Source organism: Anopheles coluzzii, chromosome 3 (genome assembly GCF_943734685.1).
Source record: "Anopheles coluzzii chromosome 3, AcolN3, whole genome shotgun sequence".
NCBI classification, from domain to species: Eukaryota; Metazoa; Arthropoda; class Insecta; order Diptera; family Culicidae; genus Anopheles; species Anopheles coluzzii.
This window is the reverse complement of record NC_064671.1, coordinates 84,568,321-84,579,247: the sequence shown is the minus strand read 5'-3', so window position 1 is coordinate 84,579,247 and position 10,927 is coordinate 84,568,321. Positions and strand designations below refer to the sequence as shown.

The following is a 10,927-nucleotide window of genomic DNA, read 5'->3' as shown; positions in this document are numbered from 1 at the left end:
TAGCAGAGCGTAGTTTCGATCTACGGACCTCTGGGTTATGGGCCCAGCACGCTTCCACTGCGCCACTCTGCTTGTTGCGAATGGCTTAGTATGCTGAGATCAGATCAAAAACATTACTTGATATGGTCTCGACTTTGGGTTGATTTGATCACTATTGTTGTACTAGTTTTTTTACGAATGTTATAGGTATCGATAAAATGACTAAATTATTCATTTGAAATCAATTATGTAACGTATTTTTTTTATATTTGAGGCTGAAAAAAAAAGTTGTAAGCCACAAATGGCCAAGAAGAATGTTAGATTTTACGTTTAGAATTATTTTATCGACTTACAGGGTTTTCCAAGAGTTATCATAGCTGTGGGACACTTTCTTGATTCCTTCTTACGTGAAATGAACTTAATGTAATGGGAATTGGACTCTACAGCACCCTTGTTGGACAAATCCAGTAGGAATTTCTAATAGGAGCTGTCCAAAACGGGTACCGTAGAGTTCAATTTGCATCAAATGAAGTTCACTTCCCATAAGAAAAATTCAAGGAAGTGTCCCACAACTATGAGAACCCCTGGAAAACCCTGTAATGAGGCGATTAAAGCCAATCGGCTTAAAGTCTTTGCAAAAATAAACAATAAAAAAATATGCTGGAAAAATATATTTACCCATGTATTATTTTGATAGTTTGCGTCTGATGAGGATCCGATGATGACTTCGGATGACTACGAGCGTATTTAGTGGTTTGCCGGAATCGGCCTAACAATAGTCGGAGTCGGAGTCGGAGTCGTGGGTGCGCTCTATCTGTATGCTTGTTGTGGATTTTATACACAGATTGATAACTCTGATTCAAGAATTTGAAGGAATATTCAAAATGAATCAATGACTTTTAACATAAAATTTGAAAATTCATGAATCTTCATCCTATGGGTATCACAACACAATTATGTTCTTCTTGTATGTGAGTCCCAGTAATGTTCTCTATTCGTGGGCCAACCCGATCGTAGCGATGGTTTGGTATCATTCTCGTTTCGCTTCAACAACATGGGACAGAACAGAACAAAACAAATTTCTTCAAAAAACTTTGTGATCCAATCGACCATTCTGGTGTTCCTTTCTGTCCAACCAGTTAAGTCTTACAGCACATGCATCTTAAGACATGCAAGAATCTATAATATCGAATGTTGGAGAATCGATTCATAATTCCAAACATCAATCAAGGTTCAAATGAATGTTTATTTGTTTTATAACTTCGTGTTAAGCAAATGACTAGTAATTGCTATCCATATAGTTTAGCTTACGAGAAGAATAGAAATATTTTATAGCAATAAAACAATAAAAAGAAGCATTAAACATCAATAAAACTTGAGGAAAAATATTGACAAGAAAATGTTCTATAAAATGTTATCAATATAATGTGCTGCTGATTCATATACAAACAACGTTGAATAAAAAAATGACTAATTTATAGTACAAAAGTATGATTTATCTTTTTGTCGCCTAAATGCATGCAATTGGCATAGCAAAACGATCCTCTCAAACCTTCACTTAAAGCTCTACGGTTTGTTTGCATACATTTTGCCTCATCCATTTGAAGCAGGAAGTGACAGACGCAGCCCCCGTTCAATGTTTGTCGATCACTTATACCTTCGACGAATCATCATCGTTTTACAGATTTGAATAATTCGATTCCGGTCACAATGGGAATCTCCCTACCCCTGCCCCAAACCACCCACCGATGATAGGTTTGTTGGGTCGGTTTACTGCACGATTTGACGCAGGTTGATCCCTCCCGCCGGTTCACCGGTTTGTTTTGATTGTAATCAAAAATTAAAATTTCTTGCCCAGCAAATCCAAGGCTACTCTAAACACACTCCCCGGTACACGTACCTGAATCACTTCAGACCCAAACTTTTCTAAGCTGTCCAATCAGCGAAATCAGAGCGCGTTCGAAGTGCGAGCCACAGCGTGCCCCTGGTTATCCAACCGGCAGTACGATACTCGAGTCTGTGAGATGGGGTGCTGCGTCCATCGTTAAAGCGTCCTCTCGATTGCTCTGGTTGCTAGTATGCGAATGGTGATTTATTTTGCTGCCGTTTTCGTTCCTGCCCAAAAACACCCAAAAATTCCGTTCGTTAATTTGCTCAGCTTATCTTTTCACAACTTTCAATAGCCTTTGCCTCCAATCCCAGTCCGTGGCCGTCGTCTCTTTGCAGGGATGGTCTGGCAGGTCCGAATGCACCTGGCCGCGCTGGAGGGATAATAATGAAATAAACAAATCAAAAATCTTAAATGCAAATTATCCTCTCACTGGCGGTGTGTGCGCACTGGAAGGTTGAAGATGGAATGGAAAATCCCAGTAAAGTGCCTACTCCCTTACACAACTGCCGCTGAAATGCGTTGTCAATAGTAACAGCGATGTGCTTTATGCTTAGTGTTGTTTCAATCGTCTGACACACTGCCAGAAAGGAGCACAAAGCAATGGTTTTATCTTTGCTAGAAATAGACAAAATTGGTATATAAATAACATAAAATATAAATAACCTTTGATTTTGAGCGTTTGTTAAACCATTTTATACCTGTTCTGTGTAGCTTTGTTTGACCAAAATAAGCCCATTGGAGCGACAAAAATCACAATTACCATCGCGCCGTTACCATGGTTTCCTTTGCGGCAATAATAGATTGCTCAGTTTCCACCCGAGCACCAGGGATACGTTTTAATTAAAGTAAGTAAACATTTTTCAAAATTTGGTTTGAATTTGGCTCAAAAGGACGTCTTTCTACACCTGGCGGCAGTTACCGACCAAAGGTTGAAAGAGCTTCAGCTTCCGGGTGTGTGTGTTTCTTTTCTTCTTTCGGCGGCATTATCTCGCGATCCAACCGGTGCCCTCACTCCAGAAGCGCGAAGGATAATAATGATGGCATTATTTGTCCGACGATTAGTTTTTTTTCGGTCCTCCTCTTCCCCTACAACAGAAAACAAAAAAAAAAAAAGAAGTAAAGACGGCCATAAAAGCAAATGGAACATTAAAAGCGGCATCATATGACCGGCGCTGCGCTGCGATAGGAAAATTACGGAAAAATTAGTCCACCGGTGGTGCACCGGTGCAAAATCTCCGGCTCAGCTGGCAATGGCGGACGAGCCATTTCGGTTCCATTATCGTTTTAACTCGCCCTTGCGCCTGCAGTTAGACTTTGTGCTTTCGTCCGAAGCAAGCCAGGAGCGTGAGAAGGAGTTCGGTCTTGAGCTTGCTGTCCTCCCTATGTCCCTCCCCAAAAAAAAACGACATAACAACAGTCATTAATGAAGAAAGTGTAAGTGAGAGGGTAAGTGTTTGTGTGTGTGTATGTAAATTTGCAAAGTGAAAATTTTTGGTAATAAAAGTATCCTTTTTTGTGTTTGGTTGGTGGTTTGGCAAAAACAACAATCTTCCAACCATTAAAAAAGCCACTGGCCAGTCTGGATGGGATGGGCACATTAAAGGGCTTTTAGCTGGCGGTGCTAAAGTTGGGATCGATGTTCCGGTAATGGCACGGGGCTGAGCGGAGTTGAGTTGAGTGGCAAAATTGGACAAGAATTATGATGATACGGTGTCCTAAGGCACGTTTAAACATAGGCATGATTTGGTATGAGTGAAGTATGTTTTAAATTCCAACTCAGTCAAGTCACTTCTCAGGCATTACTTGGGCTTAATTGCTGTTCGTCCAATTCATTATACAAGCCTTAATTACGAACGTCTCAATCTTATCTAGTTGTCCTGAAAGTACCTTATGGTCTGGGTCGTGCGGTGCCATGCGTATGGGAAAATGGCTAACCCGTATCTTAATTGAAGTCTTCAACTCGTCCTATGTCAGCCCATTGTTAGGATTTGGTATTTTGAAGAAGCGCAATGTGAGAGTTTTCTATGTTAAAATCTCATTTTATTCAATAATCACTGTCTCATCTGGAAATAAGAATCAATACCAGATTTTTCAAAAATTTCCTTTAGAATTGTGTTCCTTATTATGGATTTTGTGCTACAATTGTCTTAAAATGTGCTGCGATTTTCGCAAAACGTTCTGCGATCGTCGCAAAGAGTGCTGCGATTGTCGCAAAAACTTCTGCAATTGTCGCAAAAAGTTCGGCGATTATCGCAACATGTGCTGCGATTTTCGCGAAAAGTGCTGCGATTGTCGCAAAAAGTTTTGCGATTATCGCAAAAAGTGTTGCGATTGTCGCAGAAACTTCTGCGATTGTCGCAAAAAGTGCTGCAATTGTAGCAAAAAGTGCTGCAATTGTCGCAAAAAAATGCTGCGATTGTCGCAAAAAGTGTTACGATTGGCGCATAAAGTGATGCGATTGTCGCAAAATGTGCTGCGATTGTCGCAAAAAGTTTTGCGATTGTCGCAAAAAGTTTTGAAATTGTCGCAAAAATTTCTGCGATTGTATCAAAATGTGCTGCGATTGTCGCAACAGATTCTAAGCTTGTCGCAAAAAGTGCAGGGATTGTCGCAACAAGTTCTGCGATTGTCGCAACAAGTTCTGCGATTGTCACAAAATGTGCTGCGATTATCGCAAAAAGTTTTGCGATTGTCGCAACAAGTTTTGCAACTGTCGCAAAAACTTCTGCGATTTTCGCAAAAAGTGCTGCGATTGTCGCAAAAAGTTCTGCAATTGTCGCAAAAAATGCTCCGATTGTCGTAAAAAGTGCTGCAATTATCGCAAAAAGTTCTTGTTTGGAACAAGAGTCCTATTATTTTGCCTGTATTCCGTATTCCGGATCATGGTTTCGTTCATCAGTCGAGCTTCTTACACAACTCATTTTTTATAATTTCAGAAATAATTGTACATTAGATGTAGTGTAGTTCTTTTAATTACAACATAAAATTTGGTAGATGTGATATAGGTTTTACATTTTCCCCCCCCCCCCATAATCTCAGTACTAAATTATTGCGTCCCAGTTTGTGCGGATGGAAACCATTTTCTTTGTCAGGAATTTTGAAAACTCTGTCTAAAAAACCTTCCCCGAAGTAAGCACGCAAAGTGTGGGGGTTTCTCCTTTTACATTCGGCCTACTTTTAGCTTAATTTCAGGTTCTGGCTATCCTCCCCCTGGTGAAGCTGGTGTACATACAACACTCCACCTAGTTACTCCACTCTGGTTACTCCAAACTCCCTGTCTCGTTCTCTCGCTCCAGCCCCACCAACTAACCTGCATTATTTACTTATCCTTTCTTGGTCCTCCCCACGCAAACACAAACCCACTTGAAACCCCCAGTGGTGCCAGCGACGCATCCAAGCAACCGGAGATTCAAATCTTTCACTCACTGCCCTCAACCCCTCCAACAAAAAAAAAGAACCAGAGCATCCTTGGACGACAGCAGTCCCCCCCAGAAAAAAAAGAACGAGAGAGGACGAATGAATAAAAATCCCATTTTTTTTTCGCGCGACCCCAAAAGCCGACCTCGCGCTCGACCGTTTTATTTACTTTGGGATTAAAAAATTATAAAATTACGCAAAGCTCCGTTGCCGTACCCGCGTCGTGTACCCTTGTCCGCGCACTTGTGCTTTGTCCGTGCCCTTCTTCAACGGGGTTGACCTTTTCAGGAGTTGCCCTTTCCTTGCAATTGCTTAGAAAGTGTGCGCGTGTGTGTGCGTTGGAAAAGAAGGACCAAAAAATGGACACTGTGATAATCAAGAAGAAGAAAAAAAGGATCTCCAGCCTCCCGTGCAAAAGTTCCTTTTCCAGGTCCAGTTGTCCCCCTTCATCACAACTGAGACTGGAGAGCTTGGCCGCGCAAAGGAAGAATTCAATAATTTATAACATCGCAGCTAATGCGCTAAGGCGAGTGCACAAAGTCGTAGGCTTTCGAGAGGAGGGGGGTGTGTGTTATCAGTGTGTCTCTCCATCACTCTTTCGGTCACACAGGACTAAAGGGCCGCTCGCGCTGGCTGATGAAAAATCTTCAAATTTATTATCCCCCCTTGCGCGCAAACGTCCTTTTGACCAGTGTCGCTGCCGCCGCTGCCGCCGCCGTTACGCCACATTTGCCATTCGCGATTCATTAAATGTGCCTTCCTGTGCGGTTGTGCCTGGGGGTTTTGGGGTGCAAATATTTCACTCGATCCATTCCGTTTGGTGACCGACACTTGCCGGCGCGAGACAGACAGCAAATGGTGACTAAAAAGCCACTTCACACAGCGCACGGGGAGAGGTACTAATGCACGCAGGCCAGGTGGTTTGTGGTAGTCGGGTTGGTTTGGTTTAACCAATTGCAAGCCATTTGCCGAGGCCGCGTCCAGCCAGTATTTAATTTCACGCTACATTTGAGCATAAAATGGCTGAGAAGTGGAGAAAGATTGGTAGTGTTGTGGATGATGCTTAGGACACGGCTGTAAGTTAAACAGAATATGTTGTAAAATGTTGAGAAAAACAGTCAAATTTGAATAGAATATAAATGTTCTATACGAGCTAAATTAGGCTGTTCCTGTGATATGCTCGTGGTTGAGATATAAATTTGGAGCTTTTCATTCTATCCTCAGACTTTGACCGTCTTTTATGCCTATAATCAGCTATAATTATATTAGAAATGGTGGTCTTTTAGATCTTCTATTTAGACACTTGGTGAGGAGGTTTGACAACTTTGAAATTTTATTTATTTACACATTTTGCCTTTTTTTGGACTCATTCAGGATTTAGCTCGCCTCGCAGATTAGTGATTCTCTCGCAGTGAATCACATCATACGTACGTCAAATAACGCTTTCAAAGATCAATTGGGGGACGACTTTGTAAATTTTGTTTGGTGCAGGCTGTCCCTGAGATACGCCATTGCATGAGTTTTCAGAAGTTTCCATAATTTTTCGTACACTTTAAACTCTACTCTCTCCCGTTTTGGTACAGGCACATTGGAAATTCTAACTGGATTCCAAATAAACCTCATTATCATGTAAATTTAGTGGTAGGTTCTATTGAGAAAATATATTATTGTACATGATTATGACTGGAGATTAAAATTGTGCGTGCCTTTCTTGAATGTTTTTTTTTTTAATGCAACCAAAAGCGAATTTGTTTTGCATTTTACAACGTATGCATGAAATTATTGCTAAAGGTGCTAAAAAAACTGTCAAATAAAGAAAACCGCGTATTTATGAATTCTAGTATTTCCGCACATAAGAGTATCCTAGAGACCTTCTGGATTTGAAATTTCGGAAAAAATAATTTTGATATAAAATATCTTAGTTGAGAGTTGAATAAGTTTTCTAATTACTTGTTTTTATAATGGGTTTTATCTAATGAAACAAATCTGAATAACATCTTGAATATTAATGACATTATAGTTCATCTATGGGTCGATCTTGAAACTCGTGGCTCGAAGAAATAATACCTAAGTTCAACGGCATGGCTACTCTCGTGTGCTTATCCCTCGGGATCTTTCGCTCGAGGATCACATCTGAAACGTACGATAGATACATCGAACATTCATGTTTTAGCGATGTATTTATCGCCACAGATTCAAAAACCTTAAGAGATACTTGATTTTTTAGTTAATTTCTAATTTTGGAGATTATGTGTGATGCTTCTTAAGAGGAACGGCTTCCTGATTTGAACCACACTGTTTCCTTTTATGTATTAATTTTGTATTTGGCAGACATTTTACTTATTCATGTTAACTTCGACTATTCAATATCTGTTTAAGTTCTCTAAAATATGTAATTATCTTTAATTTCGCAAAAAGCGAGCGACGAGAGCGACCCAAATTTAACCATAACCCTCCCTGTTGGCGCGAACGAGCTACTCAGGTGTCTGAGTGCGTTTTTTTTTCTCTACTGTGGTGCGCTTTTGCAAAACGAACGACTCACTCACCATAGTAGGCCGTCCGCGAAAACCCATCCTTCTCGCGCCATCCCCGCCGCGTGCGTATCTAACGCGAGCGGCCATTCGCGCATTGCTGACCCATCATCCTTTCGCTACCCGATTACATAGCATACCACGCGCAAACGCGCAATGCAAGAGTGCGCGTACCGTGCGGTGCGCGGAGAAGGGTGCGATTTTCATTTCATTTTAATACCAAATTGCTATCTTTCGCCGAGAGGAGCAACAAAAAAAAAATACGATGGAGAAAGGGACGAGCAAAAAAGCCCCACCACCAGGCAAGTGTATGGGGCAAGAGTATGGCGTCCAACACCACATCTCAATGGCCGACCTGGCGGGGTGGTAGCCCTGATAAATTAGGGGTAGATTTTCCTTGCCTACACAGCTTCCTTGATGCTTCTTTTTTCCTTGCCATGTTTTTATTCGCCCCCCGCAACCCACGAAGCCTTTTAGCCATTTTTAGGCTTTCCGTTTTAAAGGCCTTTTGCCGTTAGTTCAGTGATGTCCCTTTCATCCATCCGCCCTTTCCCAGCTGCCTCTGGCAGATCTTGTTTTTAAGCACACTCTCACTTAAAACTCTCTGTCCTCCCTGGCCCCACCACCACGAGGCCGAGGAGACATTAAAACACGAAGAAAGAAGCAATACAAGCGCGCAAGAAACAAACGATGCGCACCGAGGAGCAGGAAGCAGAAGCCGCAGTTTAGGGGGCGCTCGCCCTCTTCGGAAAGCAAAGTGTTGCCGCCGTTGTGTTTTGGTGCGTGCGTGTGTCGGCGATTAAATGGCACAGAAAAAGAAAGAAAAAACTGGGCCGCCCAGGGGCCACGGTTGAGCAAGTGGCAATTTCTGGCGACGGAGAGGAAAAGTAGCGGGAAAGTAGAGAGGAACAAAAAGGATAACAACCGGAAGGGACGATGGCACAACTGATGTTGGGGCGGGGAGGGGGGATGCTGCGAAGTGGAGCTGCACGAATGAGGAGAGGAAGAGAACACGCCGACGACCGACCGACGGGACGTGAAAAATAATTTCCAGAATATTTAACCGTGAGGGGGTTGATTTTTTGTACTTTACGCTCTGCTGCTGGTTTTTTTTAACCTCAAACCCTCCCACCCACTCCCACTGTCCATGTTCCACGCGTTTTTTCTTCTCCTTCTTTGGGGTTTTATTTTTGTGTGAGTGTGTTTGTTGTCTTTCACTCTCCTCTTCATCAGGATACGCATTTTTTTTAGCAAAAACCTTTCGGGCAACAGGATTCTTTGGGCCACCCTTACCAACAACAAAAGCAGCAAAATTTGCCAATCGAAGGACACTTCGGGGGAAGGGATGGGAAGGGGAAAAGACGACCTAAGAACGCACCCCCACCCCGAACGCGAAGGGTGGAAATGAAATTTGCATTTTAAAGGAAAGTTTTTGGGGCAGAATGTGTATTTGCCTTTGCCACTGCTGCTCGGTGGCGGCGAAGGTCTCGAAGAGTTGCCGCTGCTAAGATAGCATAAATTTACGTTCATTTTTAATGACGGTAGTTTGTTAGGAAGGATTTTTCAGCCCAGAGAACGGGAGGCTGCTCTTGCTGTAACAACACGAACCGATCCGAGTAAGCCAAGCGGAAGAGCACCCCAAAAAAAACGGCGAAAATTAATAAAAAGGAAGAAGAGCGTAAGGGAAAGTACGCTTCCGCGGAAGGACAATCAAAGTAGGCAGGAAAAAAAACGTGGCACCAGTTGGAACCAGCGACGCTAGCGAAGAAGAAAAAAATACGGTTATCCGTAGAAGTTAAAGTTAAGAAGGGACAAAAAAAGTAACAAAAAAATACGGTAAGCAGATCTCAGCGCAAAGTAGAAACACTGCAGATGGAAATGTCTTTAATTAATGTTGGAATGTTTATTGCCACTTGTTTTAATTGATTGTAATTAACTTTTGAATAATTCTTTTTTCCTAGTGTGGTTGAGAAAATGAAGGGGAGATTAAAAGATTCACAATTTGAAGGAACAATAAGGAAGAGAAAGCACCGAACTGGTCGAGAGAGAGAGAGAGAGGAGTGAGCTTGGTATGATTTATTTGCAATGAATTATGAATTTTAATTTGCAACTTGAGAGGCCAGCTTGTTCTGGGTGTGTGATAAGGGGTGTGCCATTGTGTTAAGATATGTAATTGGGTGTGTAAAGAAAAAAAAAAAACTACATACAACTAACACACATCGATGAGCTAAATGCAATGTGTATTTGTTTGACAGGTGTAACATTCATTTTAATGGAAAAAGTATGACCATCCTATTGGAATATATTCCAACAGGGACATCCTAGGGGAATCTCAGTTGTGCACAACTTAGGTTGCCATTACGTGTCGAACGATCGTCTCCACGATCGTGGGTTAAATAAGCAAAGCAATTTGTTATCAGAATAGGGTTTAGACTATAAAACATATCGAAATAATAAACTAAATGCATTTCCTAGTGATTTCCCGCTTTGTTCACGGTGAAAAAAATATACATAATAATAAGGAAATGCTTTTAATTGATTTTTAGCGTATTTTTAATATAAATAGTTGAGGAATTGAAAATCCTTTCTTTTGGTGTACGATAAGCCATATTCTGATAAATATTTAATGAAATAGAGCAGAAATACCCTAAATTTCACGTTCACTTTCACGCAAGGTCTAAAGCGACCTTTAGAATGTGAGAATCTTATAAGAATTAGAACAAATGCAAAAGATCTTCTCGCATTAGACGGTTCTTTGTCAAGTCGCTGTCCAGAAATCCAGACACAAAGCAGAAATACTAACCTTGATACTTGAGGTTCAGTTATATCAGATCTTTCCGATGATTCCGCCGACTTTCTAGAGCCTGAGTCTTAATGCCACATTTTTCATGGGTTTTACTGCTTAAGAGCGATCTTATACGTAAGGTATGGTTTGCAGAACGTAAATCTTCAACAGTACAAATAACAATGATCAAATATCCTTTTGATATTTTTGTGTTCCGTTTTTGCACATTAATGTAGTATATGTGTAGTATATGATATCCGTAAGAGTACAAAATCGCAATTTTTAGGCATCAAACCGCAAATTTAAATGTATTTTTGATGAAAG

The 10,927-nt window shown here is 41.3% G+C and overlaps 1 non-coding gene across 1 annotated transcript; it reads right to left on the bottom strand.

Annotated features, from left to right (window-relative positions):
• Nucleotides 1–72, bottom strand: Trnam-cau (transfer RNA methionine (anticodon CAU)). Its single transcript has one exon. It is a non-coding gene; the product is annotated as a tRNA-Met (tRNA).
• Nucleotides 73–10,927: the final 10,855 nt, after the last annotated feature.